Source organism: Physeter macrocephalus, chromosome 20 (genome assembly GCF_002837175.3).
Source record: "Physeter macrocephalus isolate SW-GA chromosome 20, ASM283717v5, whole genome shotgun sequence".
Taxonomy (NCBI): Eukaryota; Metazoa; Chordata; class Mammalia; order Artiodactyla; family Physeteridae; genus Physeter; species Physeter macrocephalus.
In genome coordinates, this window is record NC_041233.1 from 47,500,368 (window position 1) to 47,518,664 (window position 18,297).

At 39.6% G+C, this 18,297-nt stretch overlaps 1 protein-coding gene across 4 annotated transcripts in view; it reads left to right on the top strand.

Moving 5' to 3' along the window:
• The first annotated feature begins 1,174 nt into the window (after positions 1-1,174).
• The window catches only part of STAMBPL1 (STAM binding protein like 1), a 43,567-nt gene continuing 26,444 nt past the window's right edge, over positions 1,175-18,297 (top strand). For 2 of the 4 annotated variants that reach the window (XM_028481663.2, XM_024121582.2), the window contains exons 1-2: positions 1,175-1,521; positions 2,665-2,725. The gene's annotated coding sequence lies outside the window, so the exon portion shown is untranslated. Of the gene's footprint in view, positions 1,522-1,697; positions 1,774-2,664; positions 2,726-18,297 lie in introns of those variants that run through there. The other 2 variants (XM_024121581.1, XM_024121580.2) reach the window with 2 other exon arrangements.

Genomic DNA, 18,297 nt, shown 5'->3' on the forward strand with positions numbered 1-18,297 from the left:
AAGTCTGAATTTTTGTTAAAATTTAGACTCAAATTCAAAATTAGAAAAAACAATGACACCATTGCTTCTTAAAAATCAAGGCTGCAGGCTGCCTGTAATAGTCAGACCTCTCCATTTCAAAAACCAGTGTAGGGAGATGAGGCCTAAGAGGGTGAAATGCCTTAGGCCAAACAGCTCATTTGGTGACAGAACCAGGGCTAGAAGTTTGGTCTCCTGAAGAAAAGCAGGTTAGAAAAAGTTTATGTTCCATTACCTCTCTCTGCAGTCACTTCCCTCTCTTGGAAGTATCCTACCAACCAAACTCAGGAAAAGTAAAAATATGTCTGCGTTTCACCCAGACATATATAATGTATATGTATAATGTTTACACATTCAGAGATTTACACATTAAAAGCCAATAGGAATAGCCTTTGGTGTCTGATCAGAATTTAAATCTTAACTTCTACAACTTTCTAGGTGGGTCACCTGGGACAAATTACCTTGCTCTTCTGTGCCTCAGTCACGGGAAAAGTAAGAGTGCCTTTTATAAGGACTGTGGAGAGGATGAAATAAGATTTCATGTAGAGTGCCTGGCTCCGTGCCAGGACCATACTAAAAACACTGCATATGATAATAATATAATCCAAAAGATATCATAATAGCCTGCATTACCCCAGGACACAGAGCGGGGAGAGGGGAAGAGGACTAAACTGTTTCACGGTGGGGGTGGGGTATGGATAAATCTCAAAGTGGAATTCTTAATACGGTGTAAGTGGGATTTTCACCAAAACCCTATCCTTCCTCTGACTGCGATGCGAGTTCACGGTCAAATCCAGCTATATCACCTCACGTGTGCACTTAAAAGGCACCCATTCTGGTCCACCTCAGTGAAACTGATGGTGGAGCGAAATGAGAGTTCAGGTGGTTCTGGGCTGAGAAGGGGACGGGCAGGGTTTCAGAAGAGAAAGTCGCACCCGATTGTTTCACATTCGCTCTAGGCCGAACCGCGGGGACCTGCTTCCACCGCGAGCGTTTTCTGCGGAACGCGGGAGGCCGCCGCCGAGGAAGGGGCGGAGGCAGAGGCGGAGGCGGCACCTAGGGGCCGGGGCAGAGGAGGCCGGGACCATCGCAGTGACAGTTTATTTTCCTGCGGCGGCGGCGGCATCACGGACGGCTGCTGCAGGCTCGGGATCGCCAGGCCTGAGCGTGGGTTTTCGAGGGAGCTCTCTGCGCTGGGCGCTGGGGAGCTACGGCAGCGAAGGGGAGGAGGAGGAGGAGGAGGAGGAGAGGAACGCACGGAAGCCAAACGAGTGAAGGTAGCAAAGCTCCATCAGTCCGCAGAGAAGCGGAGGAGGGTCGGCCGAGTGAAGGGAGCGGGCGCCTGCTCGCTGGGTGCCCTATCACCCTACTGCAGTGCCTTCTAGCAAAAGCCACCGCGGCCCGGGCTGCAGCGGCCAGACGGATGCCAAGGCCACACGGCAGGCGCGGGGACAGCCGCTGCAGTCGCCATCCCACGCGGGCTCCGGACATCAGGGGCTGCTGGTGAGTAGGCGCGCTCGCGTGTGTGTGTGCGTGTGTGTGAGCGCACACCGGCACAGGCGAGTGTGCATGCCGGGCGCGTGTGCCCGGTGGCCTGGCGCGCGCCGGCCCCTCTTCCGCTGGCGACGTCCTGTCCCGGGCTTGCTCCGCGGGAGGAAAATGCGCTTTGCGGCCGCTCACTTCCTTCCTGCCAGTCCTGCGGTCGGCTGCCTCCGCCTGCGTTGCCTCTGTCCGCCCCCCAGCGGGCTCCGAGGGGTTAGTTTCACCTTGATGGGGAAAGCAGGAAGCTGTGGCTGCTCCTGGGGGCAGGGTGGGACGCCGGCAGTGATCTACCTCCACGCGGGTGTTTCATGGTTTAGGCTTGGGGCGCGGCCTCGGAGATGGTGTCGGCGTTCAGAGAGACCCCCGCATTGTCTTTGGGGGTGCGTGGTGTGGGGAGGGAGGGGGCGGCGGTTGGAAAAACAGGCGTCCTTGCAGGACCGTGTGTCATGCCTTTCTAGATGATGCTTACTGTTACCCCTTTTATGAGCCACTGTTACGCCGTTTATGAGCCACTCATAAGGCATTTTCATAAGGCATTATTCACCTGAATAATTTATAAGCCTTAACGGAGAGCCTTTAATGAAATGCACAAAGAAGTGGAATGTCACTAAAACATAATTTTCCAGAACTCTCTGAAACAGCCAAGATAGCTGATAGCCAAGAGCCTAAGGTGCTGTAATTACTGAAATTTAAAAATAAATAAATAAACAATAAGTAATTCAGGAAACAGAACCTGATCGAGAGGATTGAAGAAAATCTTAAGTGTCTGGGTGGCTTGGGGGTGGCCTTCTGGAAATCGGTGTTTGAATCTTTGAATCTTTCAAAGTAAGCTCCAGAGAGCACAGTGCTTTCCAAACATCCTGCTAATCACTGAGAATAAAATGAAGTCCTAGGTTTTAAGGCATTTCTCAGTTTATAATGGATATCACCAGGATGCTGATTTATGATCTCATGATTCAAGGCCCTGTCAAGGTCAATATGGCAGATTTGTTCCAGCAGTTCAATTACACATGAATGTTTGATTTTCTGTTTCAAGTTTTGGGGAGTAGTTTTCTATGATTGTTTTACACAGAGTTTAAGCCACTATCTTCTATGCTTTTCCAGACTTTGTTTCAGTTGGCAGTCTTATGTTTGTGGGATGGATGCTAAATTGAACTTCAAAAAGGTACTCTGTTTTAAAATATATAAGTATAAAAAATGTACTCTGTGACTCTATTATTGTAGACATTTTATAGCTACACTGTAAATATCTATGTTTCTTTGTAGTACTGAGTCAATGCCTTTGGGAAGGCACTGGGAAGTAGGTTCCTCTTGTTTACCGTTTGCTCCATTACATCTTCATTCAAAGGCATGAAATGTTATTAGAATCTCCCTGGAAAATGAACAGGCTGCTTGTTTTCTGTTCAAGCATATATACAGCAAATTGCTTGCCTCTTGGGAATCTGCTCTTGAATATACTACTTCACCTGTAATTTATGTATTAGCTGTTGGTTCTTGGGAATTTTAAGAAGAAACTTGTTTTCTTACACTCTTTTGTAACATAAGCACCATTTAAATCAGCAGGCAGAGAATCCAAGTCCTTTACCCATATTGTGGTCTTCAGGGCCAGTTTCTTGCATACTTTTGCTGTTTTATAGGACTCATTCCCATTGAAAGGCTTGGGAGAGAGAAATGGGAGCATCGTGGTCCCAAGGGTGTCCTCAGCAGAGAGATTATTTCCTGGAGAGGAGACTGTTTTGGGGATTGGCTTCTGAGAAGGACTGATAAAAAATAAAGAATTGTTAGTAATAGCTACCTCTGTTTACTTTTGGCACAAAGGTCTTAACACAGTTCGATCACATTCCTCCTTCAAGGACTCTAAGACCCAAGCCTACTTACAGCTTCAATCCAGAGAGCGAGGTTGCCTTTTTATAGAGAAGCAAAACCTGGTAATTCTTGCTCAGGATCTGAGGGGTAGAAGAAATAGTAGATGCTGCCCAGAAAATGCCAGGTGCCTTCAGGGAGGATACATTTACCAATTAGACACACTTATAAACCACTGGATTTGTGATTCTATCTAATCCTAGCATTTTTTTTCTCCCCCCTGTGAAAGATTTAGGAGTAACTTCAATTGAAACTATGAGAAATGACTCATGGTCATCCTTGAAAATATGAGTCTGTTCTCTACCCCTGAGGGCTAATGGATCTCAGCTGCCCATTAAATATTTGTTAAATGAATACCAATTCTAGAATCTTCCCAACCTTACTACATCACCTCTTCTAGTATTGATTATTTTCAGCCATAACTTTATATGAATCATCAAACGTTTCATTAAATTGGAGCCAATTGATATAGTCAACTAAGACCAACTTCCTCAACTGAAAGAACAATAAGGATTCCGCTAAAACAAAACAAAACCAAACAAAGAAAAAAACACTGTATTGGTACTTACTGACTTGCTTATTTCAGCTATCTGAACATGTGAATTGTCCAGTTGGATGTGTTGAGTGTACATTCAGAAATCCTGAGTTGACATCGTAATGTTCAACTCAGGAATGATCTAGATGTAGCTACATCTGGATATCTTTTGTCAGAAATTAGTTGCATTTCTAAGCAAATTAGATGAACTTCTAGTACAATCCTTCATCTCCTCATGTTGAGTAGAAAAGCCAGTTAAACTTCTGGTAAATTGCTGTCTTAAAAGTTCATATTTGATTTTCTTTCTAAATTTTAAATTAAATCTATGTTATGTTTGTCCATTGATGTGGTTGGCTTACAGACATTAATTCAGACCACTGGCTACTTAGTAACTTGTATTTATTAAAAGCAGCCCCTTGATATAAGCACCAGTAATTCGTATGTTTTGATTAGCTCTAGCTAGCCTTTCAAAATACTCTTGGAAATGAGTGCATTGTATGATCTTGAATATGAAGAGTGTTATGCCTTCCTTTTTTTTTTTTTTTTTTTTTTAAATAGTTCTGACTTTCTGTCCCCAGTCATTGGAGGTTTACCCTATGATTCATGATCTAATTTCAGGATGAACGATTAGAAAGCTGACTGAAAATTGTCTGGATATTAACATTATGGTGCATATAATAATGCAGATTTTTCTCTGATATTCTTTCCTTTTTGTCCTCCAATCAAGCTTGTTTCATCCTGAATAAAAATCAAATGAGATCCTTAAACATGTAAAAATGTTTTCCTGTTGGGCTGTGTCCAAAATAAACAAATAAAATTTAAAAATCGCTTATTACTGTGGTGAAGTAACACAAACACTACTGCTATTCTCTGCCTAATGAAACATGGCCATTCTTATCAAGTATTCATTTGATAAGTAGGCACCTGAGCACTTGAACCAGAGTTAAAGGCATGTTCCTTCCATGTCTTATTAAGGCCCTTGAAAGCAAGGGGGTGGAATTCTGATTTAGATGAAGTAGCCAATTCAAGGTAGGTTCCTTGAAAGGAGTACGTATGAAAACAGAGCACTTTGGCAGTTGGATGGGGAGTGAGTGGGTTAACAGAAGAGTGGAGGTGAAATCTGATGTCAGATAGTGACAGCCTGACATAAGATCCCAGAGACACTGAGATGAAGAAGGGAAAACTTCAGACATCAGAATTCTTTGTTTTATGTGGAAGAGGAATCGTAAACCTGGGGCATAGTGTGATCACACACGTATTCCACATCCACGGAACACTTCACCAGTTGATCACAGCATTCTTTCCTGCCGAGCCCTGGTGTAACCTCAGAATCTTGCAAACGTTTGACAAATACTTATTAATAAATACTAGTTATTAAACATGTGCTATATACCAGGCACTGTACTCAGCCTTTACATTTGTTACCTCAAGGATGATGGAGTGGTTAGGAACATGAATTCTTTTTGCCATTTATGAGTTGTGGGTCCTTGGGTAAGTTACTAACTTCTCTGAGCTTCAGTTTCTTCATCTTTCAACTGGGATATTAGTTTCTGTCTCATAAGGTTTGGGGAAGGATTAAATGAATAAATAGGTATAAATGAAAAGTACTGAGAAGTGTCTGGCACAAGGTTAACTGCTACATGTATTAGTTGTTAATATTGTTATTAATTCATAAAACAACCTTATGGAATAGGTGCCATTTTGCAGATTAAAAAATTGAGGCACAAAAAGGCTAGGTAAATCACTCAGGGTCATAGGCTGGGATAGAGTGATAGAGCTGGGCATCAAACCCAGACAATCCGACTCCGGTGTTTGCTTTCCTAACTTGTGTGTATCCCTGATCACATGCCAGGTGCTGGGGACACTGACTGGGGAGAGAAAAGTGGGGGCTTGTCCTAATGAGATCTGGGGCTCCAGTCATTTCCACTGCAGAGTTTGTCATCTCCTATATAGAATTAGTACCCAGATTATTGTACTTTTGCTATTTTTCCTTGATGTTTTGGTATTTTGTAAATGTGTTTCATTAAATACTTTAAGAAGGGGTCCAATTTGTCTTTTCACATATGCTTTAAAAATAGGTTATTTTTTGAGCTTCCCTGGTGGCGCAGTAGTTGCGCGTCCGCCTTCCGATGCAGGGGAACCGGGTTTGCGCCCCGGTCTGGGAGGATTCCACATGCCGCGGAGCGGCTGGGCCCGTGAGCCATGGCCGCTGAGCCTGCGCGTCCGGAGCCTGTGCTCCGCAACGGGAGAGGCCGCAGCAGAGGGAGGCCCGCATACCACAAAAAAAAAAAAAAAAAAAATAGGTTATTTTTGTTTTTGCCTAACAGTTGACATATGCAATACATATTATATTCATTTGTAATATCTTTCCTTGTACCTAGTGATCCTTTGCTGGAGGCAGCAGGATATGTCTCCCTAATATAATGTATAATATATACATTATATGTTTTATATATATTGTGTGATGTAATATTATTTAACTATATAATATATATTAGATGCATTTTATACAGTGTATGTCGTGTATACATAATATAATGTATACATTATATATAAGGTATGTATTATAAACTACATTATACTACATATTATATGTAATATAATATATACTGTATAACATATTATATTAGGGAGACATTTACGTTAGATGTAAAGAATCACTGGAGAAGAGAGATGTTACAAATGAGTGTGTGTACATTATATTATTGGAAAGGTATCAGTATTCTGAAAAACTTCTATGCCATCCACTTTTGGCCATGCTCTCAGAGTCTTATATATCTCCCATTCAGAAGCCATGGTGAAGTTATGATGACATTTCATAACCATTTTTATTCAGAATATTTAATAGAGTAAAAGCAGAGTAAATTTTAGCTGTTCTTTGACTTGACATAATTACATCTAATTATAAAAGGCCAGACATTTTTATTATTGGACCTGCCATTAACATTATATGATACTTCGACTATACCTCAATTAAAAAAAATAAATAAAGAGAGGCCAGATTTTAATTATAGGTGGGAAGACTGCTGTAGCAACAAAGAATCAAAAATTCTGAATTCCTCCAGAACTTCTTTAGCAAGGAGTATGTCATCACTGATTTCAATATTTTAACATTACATTAGTCCTTATAATTCTTTATTCTCATAAATAAATTTCAGAAGTCTGTAACTAGTATTGTTTTTTTCTAAGGAGGCAAAAACTTTTCTCGGTCTTGTGTAAAGTGCATGGATACTATTTAGTTGAGGAAAATTTTTTAAATCTCATTTTTAAAAATACAGCCGGCATTGTTTGATTTTACCCTTTTGTGCAAATTACATAATTATTTAACTAAAGTCCAGTTTCTTTTAAAGGAACTATTTTAAAATTTTGTGAGTTTAAACTTGATTTAGTTTGAGTTTTGGTGAATTTGGTCTTTTGTTTTTAAACTTTTGCTATACTTAGGTTTCAGTGCTTTCACAGTAACTGAACCAAAGATTCAGCCCAGGCTCATACAAGAGATAGCTATTCAGGGACTCATCACAAACTATTCATTTTGATTGCTTGACTTGATTTGACTCTGATTTGTTGGAAACAGGAGGCCAGTGATGACTCATTTTTAACCCTTCCAGTCGCCAGGTAACGCTGCCTGCCTGTTTTGCCTTTGCAGGTACTCAGGGGGAAACTCCACTGCGGGTCTTTTAGGGGAGTGTTACATTTCAAACTTGAGTGGCTAGGACAGTAATCAACTGTGCACCTTTTCATTAAAGGCATAAAGAAAACTGCAGTCAGTAATGGTGATCAAGTTTAAATTCAGCTCATCTAAGGACCCTATAATTTTATTTAACCTGTTGCTGGAGCCCTGTCTTTTAACACCGGAAGTATGCATTTCAACCACTGAGAAGAAATATGGAGAGGACTTTATGCCTGTGGGTTCATGCTTCAGTGTTCTGATAGATTGACTTCAGTTCTTTTTCCAATCTGTTTTGTCCTTGAGAGGTTGGTTTATAAACTGTTCCACAGGATAAATTTTCTTTAACAAGAGGAACAATTGGAAGTGGTAGATGGAATGAGATTAGAAAAGAGAAGCCTGGAATAAATCCTGCATACGTTCCCGTGTTTGTAAAAATGGGGCAGAGAAACTGCTTACTGAATCAATATAGTACTTTAAGGAAAAAAAAGATGAAAATCACTTAGAATCATTGGTGGGTGTGGAACTTTTTTGTCCAAGTATTGAGAAGTTCAAGAAATTCAAATGTGGCTTTTGAAAGAAATGTAAATGACCATCACATTCTTATGGCATCAAGGTTCTTTGTCTTTTGTCAAGTGTAATATTATTGAAAGACTTAGAAAGGTAACTAGGGCAGTGTATCTCAAACTCGTCTCAAAAAACCAGAATGACTTCCGTGCCACCCCCGTAGGTTATTATTCAGTAAGTTTGGGCGGGGCCTGGGAGCCTTCTTTTAACAACCTTTTTGGAGGATTCTGATGCAGGTGGTCAATAAACCATACTTAGAGAAAAACCTATTTAGGAGCTAAATCTAATTTTATATGCAAGTTTGTGCTTCTGTTTTTAAGCTTTATGCATTTATTCCTCTGATTTTCATATACATTTTTATGGATTAACATATCCATCAAGGCTGCCTTGGAGTTTTTATAATGGCACCCAACACTGTGTTTAATTTTCTTATTAATACCTGTTTTTCAGGTGGAAGAAATCAGAAAACCACAGAGTTGGCAGGAAAGAATGCTGCACCTCCTTCTGAATGGCAGATGTTGGGATAGGGCAGAGAGGGTTTGATCAAAAAGAAAAGTAGGGGAAGACTTATATATTGGGAAGCAGTGGAAAGCAAAGTCTAATAATGCACAGCACTGAGGGCCAGCAAGGGTGTTTAGACATCTTCTGCTGGACACTAGGTTATCAGTTGCTTTTTCGAGCAGGGGACTAACCTGATGCAAACAAGCCTTACTCTTGTGCTAGGGACCCATGGTACGGGGTCCAGAAGAGAGGATTAAGGAAAGGCAGAAGGGAGCAGGGTGAGCACTTGGGGCCTTGAATTTGGCAGGACTGACTGAAGGGTTCATGCAGCAGGGTTCTCCCGCGCTGTTTTCCTGAAGGTCTATAGCCAATAAACTGCTCTCTCCAGCAGCTGCATGTTATGCTGTGTAACACCAAGGCTGCCCAGTCATCAGGCCAGATAGCCTCTCTGGGTTTAGAAAGCCCTTGAATAACTGTTTCAACTACCACTACCTTCATAACATTGTGAGGCAAGTGTCTCATGCTAGACAAGGGAAACAGACTCAGGGAGTAATTGATCAAAATCCACACATCTAGAAACTGGCAGGGCTAGGCTTCAAATCTGGAGCTACCTACTGACAATTTATAGGCTTTAAAAAAAGTATAATTTGTCTGATAATGAAGTGATACATACTTGTAACAAACTGTACCGAAATGAATAAGTTAAATATGAAATCCTTCGTGATTTCATCCTTGAGAGAACAGCTGAGAAAAATCCAGTGCATGTTGTTCAGATACCTTTCTTGCAAATGCCAACATACATTAAATACATATGTATTAGTGCTACAAGGTGGGAGTCATACGTTATATGCTATTTTACAACTTGCTTTTTTTTTTCACTTAATGCTGTAACGCGGATAACTTCCTGGTTCAGCACATATAGATGTAAGTCTTCTCTAACGGCTTCATTTCCTGTAGAGATTCTTTATTTCAAATAACCTCCTTTTGATGGCTATGTATTTTAATTTCCAAAATTGTAATATTTTTAAGCCATGCTACAGTGGGAGCAAATGTGTGTGTGAGTGTGTGTGTGTGTGTGTGTGTGTGTATTAGTGTATTATTTGGGCAGGACAGTCTATGGGGGAAACTTAGAATTGCTTGGTCAACAGGAGTGCATATTATTTTTTTTAATTGCCAATTTTTCTTCCAGTCTTCATCAATATTAAGTATGACCAATCATGTAAATTTTATCAATCAAATAAACGGAAATACCATTTCAAATCCATAGTTTCTTAATTACTAGTGAAATTAATATTTTTCACGTGCTGCTTAGCCATTTATATTTCTCTCATGACGTGTTCATTCCATTTGCCGATTGTTATTCAACTTTGTATCTCTTTCTTACTGTTCTGCAAATATGCCCTATAGTTTAGACATAATCAATATTATATATGTTGCATATGATGCAAACTTTTTTCCTTTTGTTGTCATTTTACTTGTTGAAGGGATTGTTAAGGTACTAATTGAACATTTTTAAAATATTTAATTTTAAAATAATTTCAGAATTCCAGAAAATTGCAAAAATAGTACACAGAATTTCTGTATATCCTTTTTCCCCATTTCCCCAAATATTAACAGCTAATATAATCACGGTAGTTATCAAAATCAGGATACTAACATTGTTACAATACTATATTGTCTAATCTACAGATCTTTTATTTTATTTTTTTTTCTTTTTGCGGTACGCGGGCCTCTCACTGTTGTGGCCTCTCCCGTTGCGGAGCACAGGCTCCGGACGCGCAGGCTCAGCGGCCATGGCTCACGGGCCCAGCCGCTCCGCGGCATGTGGGATCCTCCTGGACCGGGGCACGAACCCGTATCCCCTGCATCGGCAGGCGGACTCTCAACCACTGCGCCACCAGGGAAGCCCTAATCTACAGATCTTATTCGCATTTCACCAGTGTCCTTCTTCTGGTCCAGGATCCCATACAGGATCACACATGACATTTTTTGTCATGTCTTCTGAGTCCCTTTTGATCTGAAACATTCCTTCAGTCTTTCTGTCTTTCATCATCTTGACACTTTTTAAGAACACTGGCCAGTTTTTTTTTGTAGAAAATCCCTCAGTTTGGGTTTGTATGGTATTTCTTCATGAGTATATGACCAAGAGTGTGACTTAGTTTGGAAGTGGTCAAAAATATCTGCCTGAGGAAGAGATGCTTAAACTAACACTGGAAAGATACAGAGGAAGTAGAAGTGTGAAATGAGGGTGAATAGAAGACTGGTGAGTTGGCAGCTGGATCAGACCCAGCTTTGTGGCACCTATTAAAGATGCATGATATTGACAGTGATGGAAAGCTATTAAAGGGTTTTAAGTGAAGAAATGACAATATCTGAATAGCATACCTGTCGTATGTAGAATTAAACAAAGGGGAGCATGATGGAAACAAATAGACCAATTAGAAGGCTATTCTAGCGATGCAGACAGAGTAAAGGGTGACACAGATTAGGGTACTGTAAGGAAAGATGGTGAGAAAATGCAGATTTGAGAGATATCTTGGAGGGTGACTCAGCAACTATAAGTGGTAGAATGGATGTGGAGTTGAGGGAGGGAGGAGATGCATGGTGACTGTTTCCAAGTTTTGCCAGGTTGTGTGTAATTGGGTGTTAATGCCATTCACTGAGATACAGGAGAAGTGTTCTCTGTTGAAGTCAGAAGCATCACCATCTCCACTTCCCTTAGATGCCAACATTTACAGTATCTTTGCCTACTTACGCTCTTATATCCCGGTCTGTCCACTTAACTTCCAGGTTCTATGTTTTTTTTTCCCTCAGAATCGCTCCCAATGGCTATTTATCCTTCTACATTCTTTTTACCACTCTCAGTCCAGTCCTCAAACACAGTTGCATACTTGCCTCCTCTCTGAATTGCCGATATCTCTTCTCTATGTAAGTTTATCCATCACTCCCAGACTTTTATTTTTCAGCTTCACTGAGGTATAATTAACAGAGACTACTTCAATTTAATAAATATGTACTTAGTTCCTCATTTGGGCAGATCACCTTATTGAGCAGAGTTGAGAATTAAATAAGAAGCTAAGCAAAATTGAAGAGATTCAGGGTCATTTTGCCTAATGATAAAAAGAATCTGTATCCTTGTTATACTCCTTACATAAAAATAAATTCCACACAGATCAACGGTATTTATTCAAAAATAACTAACCATAAAATTACTAGGAGAAAAGATTGGTAGACATATTTTTTAAAATTTTTTATCATCATTCAGTTTGAAGACCTTTTAAAGAATGATGAAAAATCCGGATATCATAAAAGAAAAAAATAGATCCGTTTGACAGCCTAAAATTTTAAAATTTTGTACAAAAAATTAAACAACCTTCAATAAGAACTCCAACTAAACTAATAAATATAGAAAGAAGGATAGAAATAGAAAATTCACCATTTTCAAACACCACAGTAATAATCACTTCAGAAAAGAATAATCTTTGGATGCTAAAATGAATGGGCAAAAGTATACTTGCATATTGGCAAAGTAATTCCCTATAAGACACTTTGTAATTACAAAAGGAAAAATAGTATCTTTACAGGGGGGAAACATGGCAGACATAACTTAGGTGATCAAAGTAAACATCGCTGATAACAGGGCAAATCAGTGTCTCCTGATGTACTGAGAAGGACACACCACCACTTCTGAGATATTTTGCTAAAAAATGCATAACCACATCTGTTGTACTTCGTATTTGTAGCACTTACTGCAGTTTTAATGATATATTTGTGCAGTTAGTTGTTTAGTATCTTAGTACTTCTGTGCTCAACCTCCTGCCTCTAGCAGAATGTAAATTTCAAAAGATCAATATCGTCTGTGTCTTTGCTCACTAGTTCCTAGCAGGAAGTAGGAGCTTCATAAATAATGTTGAATAAATGAATGAATGAATGAATTTACTTGAGCTGATACTTGTGGGAAAGATATACAGTAGTTATTAGCCTTGGAACTATTGAGTGAGAAATCACAGTCGGATACTCTGGTGAAAGTGGATGGAGTGAAGACACAGTGCTCAGATTAAGCCTTAAATGAAGCCTTGAAAGAAATGTGTCCCATGGAATAAAAGTATGTTAAGAGACAGAAAATTAATAGATAAGATGCAAGGTGAGGGAAGTGGGAGGACAAAGGAAATAACCTCTACTTCATTTAGAGCGAAGCAGGAGTTTGTTCTAAAGTAGGTACTGTTCAGCTGATCAAGGCAGGTAATTAGGGGGTTATTTGTAACTGTCTTAGAGCAGTTTTATCTGATGCAGTGAGTCTCAAGTTTCAATGTGCATAAAGATCTCCTAGGCTGCTTGATAAAGATAGAGCTTTGTGGGGCACCCTTCGCAGAAATTCTGACTTGATGGGGCATAGAAATCTGTTTCTTATTAACAACCACCCTCCTCCTCCACTGAGTAATTATGGTGCAGGTGGCCCAGGAACCACACTCAGAGGAAAGTTTACATCAGAGTAGAGGGGTGTAAGCTGCAGGGAAGGAAACTAAGAAGGAAGTGAGTGGGGTGAACAAAGAGAAACAGTGGATGGCCACTTGCTAAGGACTTCGGCAGTATAGGGAGGGGGCTCTTTAAACATTTAAAAGTAACCTGCCAGGGAAAGTTATGAAGGGACACAGCCTGTTTTGATTTTGTCCACCTCATTGAAGAGATTGTCTAGTTCAAAACCAAAAATGTGACTGCAGCTGTCTATTGAAATATGTTGAACAGTTAGAATATTTCCTTTGGTTGAGGAACACTGGAGAAGCAGTGTATGAGAGGTATTCTGGGACAGCTTTTGCTTTTGAAAGTAGTGCTGGACTAAATTCATGTCTTTCAAGCACTGCCCTTAGAAAATTTATGAAAATTAAATAAAATTGATTAATAATGCCCAAGGACTGACCTCATCTCTGGGCTTCAGGCATCCGGCAGGCAAGAAGATGATGTTATTTAAAAAATGTATTTCTAACTCATTATGCTTCATTGAATTAGATAACTTGTGGATAGTATTTTCTTTTCTTTTTTAACATCTTTATTGGAGTATAATTGCTTTGCAATGGTGTGTTAGTTTCTGCTTTATAACAGAGTGAATCAGCTACACATATACATATATCCCCATATCTCCTCCCTCTTGCGTCCCCTTCCCATCCTCCCTATCCCACCCCTCTAGGTGGTCACAAAGCACCGAGCTGATCTCCCTGTGCTATGCGGCTGCTTCCCACTAGCTATCTATTTTTACTTCACTCTGTATGCCAGACTCTAGGTCCATCCACCTCACTACAAATAACTCAATTTTGTTTCTTTTTATGGCTGAGTAATATTCCATTGTATATATGTGCCACATCTTCTTTATCCATTCATCTGTTGATGGACACTTAGGTTGCTTCCATGTCCTGGCTATTGTAAATAGTGCTGCAATGAACATTGTGATACATGACTCTTTTTGAATTATGGTTTTCTCAGGGTATGTGCCCAGTAGTGGGATTGCTGGGTCATATGGTAGTTCTATTTTTAGTTTTTTAAGGAACCTCCATACTGTTCTCCATAGTGGCTGTATCAATTTACATTCCCACCAATAGTGCAAGAGTGTTCCCTTGGATAGTATTTTCTTAAAAGCAAATTGCAATAAAAAGGGAAGTATGCAAGTGGATATTAGACTTTAGTGGCTTATGGGTGGCTTATCTTTAGAATGCATAATTTCCAGGAAATTTTAGTATTTCAACAGCAAGATAACCCAATTAAGCTCATATGAATCTATCTTGGCAAATTAACTGAATTTCTCCCCAACACTCCAAATTCATTTTCCAAATGTTTTATGAATTTTTAATTGTTTTATGAAGCTATTAATTGAATCACCTCCTTTAAAAAGTACAACAGAATCATAAATTAGTATATTTATGAGCATATGAAATGCCTTTTGAATACCAGAATTTATTTTATTTTTTTTATTGAAGTAGTTGATTTACAATATTGTGTTAGTTTCAGGTGTACAGCAAACTGATTCAGTTATACATATGTATATATTTTTTCCAATTCTTTTCCATTATATGTTATTACAAGACATTGACTACAGTTCCGTGTGCTATACAGTAAATACATGTTGTTTACCTATTTTATATATAGTAGCGTATATCTGTTAATCCCATACTCCTAATTTATCCCTCTCCCCCTTTCCCCCTTCAGTAACCATAATTTTGTTTTCTATGTCTGTGAGTCTGTTTCTGTTTTATAAATAAGTTCATTTGTATTATTTTTTAGATTCCACATATAAGTGATATCATATATTATTTGTCTTTGTCTGGCTTACTTTACTCAGTATGATAATCTCTAGGTCCATCCATGTTGCTACAGAGGCAATTATTTCATTCTTTTTTATGGCCAAGTAATTTGAGTACCACAATTTAGAATTTACATTAAAAAACAGCACATATTTGAATTAAACTGTGTCTTGGTCGAATAATTATGGATTTGAATTTCTTAACTACATTTTCCAGGTGGTCAGTCCACAGACATCGAATCACTCTGCCTAAGAAACAAGTGGAGGGAATGGATGCCCTTTTATTTCTTTGGCAGGAAGAAGACTATGAAACAGATGTAATGCTGAACTGAAGTCTCATTTCTGCAATAAATCCTTTCACTCTTGTCCAAAGCCCAAGGATTTGACCTTCCCCTGATTTCACCATCAGCTATTAAATATTAATTGCCAGCATCGCTGTATGACTACGAGTATGAACTTTGGGATCTTACACACCTAATTATGAGTCCTTGCTCCACCACTTACTTAAGTTGCTTGCCTAGTCTGGGCTCAAGTTTCTTCCCCTGTAAAATGGAGATAATGGTCATTATCATTTGCTGAGTGCTTCCTGACACCAAGCATCTCGCTGTTGGTTTCACAAGCATTTTCTCACTTCACCTTCTCAACAGGTCTTTCCTTAGTTCCTGTTATCAACCCCACTTTGCAGTCTGGGTAGCTGTGATTCTGCAGTTATTGCTTGGAGTCAGAATTTGAACCCATGTGGTCTGACCCTGGAGGCTGCATGTCTAATCTCTAGACTCAACTGCTTCCTATTTGATAAGGCTGTTGTGGGGGCTGAGAATGGAGGTCAGTGCATTACTTCAGATAATGAGGGAAGGAAAGCTTTTGGTTAGTATATAATTAGCAACCAATTACTATAATATAATTATGATATTATATTATCATAATAATATAATTATTATTACAATAGCCTTTTGCTGAATTATAGGTGATATACATAGTCCTACCTCAGCTGCCCAGAACTCAACTTGCTCTTATGTAGAAGACAGTAGAGGAAAAAAAAGGTAAGAAAAATGATTTTTGAGCAGCCAAATTAGAAATCATGTAGCAGTCACTGTAATCAGCATATAGTCTATTCACAGGAGATCCTTTCAGACCCATGTCCAGTTAAACTTTAATTTTACAAATAAATTTAAATTATTTTATCAGTAATCAAGATAGACTAAAAGGAGAGAAAGACTGAAGTCAGAGAAGTTTAGTAAAGAAGTTGTTTTTTAAGTGATTTTCTAGATGAAAGCAAATTAGAAATGGAGGGAAGCATTGCTGTTGGCAGGTACATTGAAATAAAACTGTGAATCATGAAGAAAGAGTTAAATAATATTTATATTTTAATCAAAGAAGAATATGATATTATCATAGAAATATTTCCTTCAAAAATTGTTAAATCTCACAAAATTCTTCTCCTTCTTCTTAATATTAGTATTAGTATTCAGAATTCCCACTTTCACCATTAGATTCACATAGGTAAACTTTTCCTTATGTTGCCAGAGGAATCCTGTATCAATTAGGCAGCAGATTACAGAATCCTAAGAGTGCCTTAAACAATGGTACTTATGTCTTACACAGTAACAGTTCAGAGGAGAATGGTTTCACAATAAGCTCAGCAGCTCAACAGTGTCTGCAAGGAGCCAGGCTTCCTGCACCCTCCACCTCTGCCATCCAGCTGGGTCTTAGGCTTGACCCGTCTGGGTTGCAAGATGGCTGCTGCATTTCAAGTTTTACATGAAGACACATGTCCAGCTGATGAAAAGGCACATATTCTCCAGACTATCTCTTTTTTTTTTTCTTTTTGCGGTACGCAGGCCTCTCACTGCTGTGGCCTCTCCCATTGCGGAGCACAGGCTCCGGATGCGCAGGCTCAGCGGCCATGGCTCACGGGCCCAGCCGCTCCGCGGCATGTGGGATATTCCCGGACCGGGGCACGAACCCGTGTCCCCTGCATCGGCAGGCGGTCTCTCAACCACTGCGCCACCAGGGAAGCCCCAGACTATCTCTTTGTGTTAGAGATGAAGGTATCTCAGAGTCCTCCCAATAGATTTCTCCCTTCTGGTCCCATTGTCCAAGATTTGGTCACTTGGCAACTAGTCAAGTCCTGAGTGCCAGGGAGTCTGGAAAACTGAATATCTCTACTGAGGCTGGGCCCTGCTGGCAGGAAGAAGCGGGGGTGGGGAGAGTGGGCGGCTGTTGGATAGACAACTGACAGCGCCTGTCAAAGACTAATTGCAATGAAGCAAGTAGTTAAACATTAGTCATCTCTGCTATGTATAATAGAAGCCTACATCATCTTACTTTTCTAACCATTTGATGTGAAAAGGGACTGATTTTCTTTGAGTTTTCTACTACATGCCAGGAACTGTAATAGAATTTGTGTGTGTGTGTTGTAATGATCTTTATTTAATTTGGTCATGCTGCGTGGCATGCGGAATCTTAGTTCCCCAACTGGGGATGGAAGTGGACACCCCCCTGCAGTGGAAGCGTGGAGTCCTAACCACTGGACTGCCAGGAAATTATTTTTTTTGTGGTTTTTTTTTTTTAACCTCATGTAAGCTTCCACTGAGTTCTTCTGGAAGGGTGTTATTTCCCCGCATTTAATAGATGAAGATAAAGTACACAAAAGGGTTAAATAAGACACCATAGCACTCCCACCTCACAAGTGGTAGAAGCTGGTTTCTCCTACACGTATACAGCCCCAAACCCTGCGCTGCTGGGTTAAGGGTGCCCGACCATCTCATCCTGGTGTCAGAATAAAAATTGTACTGCACTATGAGAAATAATTCTTTTATGGCCCAAAGTGCGACTTGATTGCCCTCAGGGTAGCCTAGACTTACCTCAAAGTAATTTAAAACATATATTGGGCATGGTGATTTATTTAATAATCTTTCCTGTAGCAACTGCATTCTTGCTGATTGATCTAATCTTAACCACACGGCTGAGGTATGTTTAACTTGGGATATCTTTCTAGGGATAAGAGACAAATACCTGATACCTAGCAGGTACTCACATGTAGTACTTACAAGTATATAAAAAAGACAATAAAAACTATTTCTAATATTTGGATCAAGTTTCATATTTATCATATCAATATTTTAGTACAAATGTTATCATCTGGGTCACAGCACATGATAATTTCTGATTTACAAATATTATATAAAAATAATCTCTTGAGTATAAAAAACTAATCTTTGGTTTTAACGTCTGAATCCTTCCAAATGAACAGCAAGGATGGGCTTAGGTCATTTTTTTTTTCCTGAAGCAGGTCCCAATCTGTAAGCC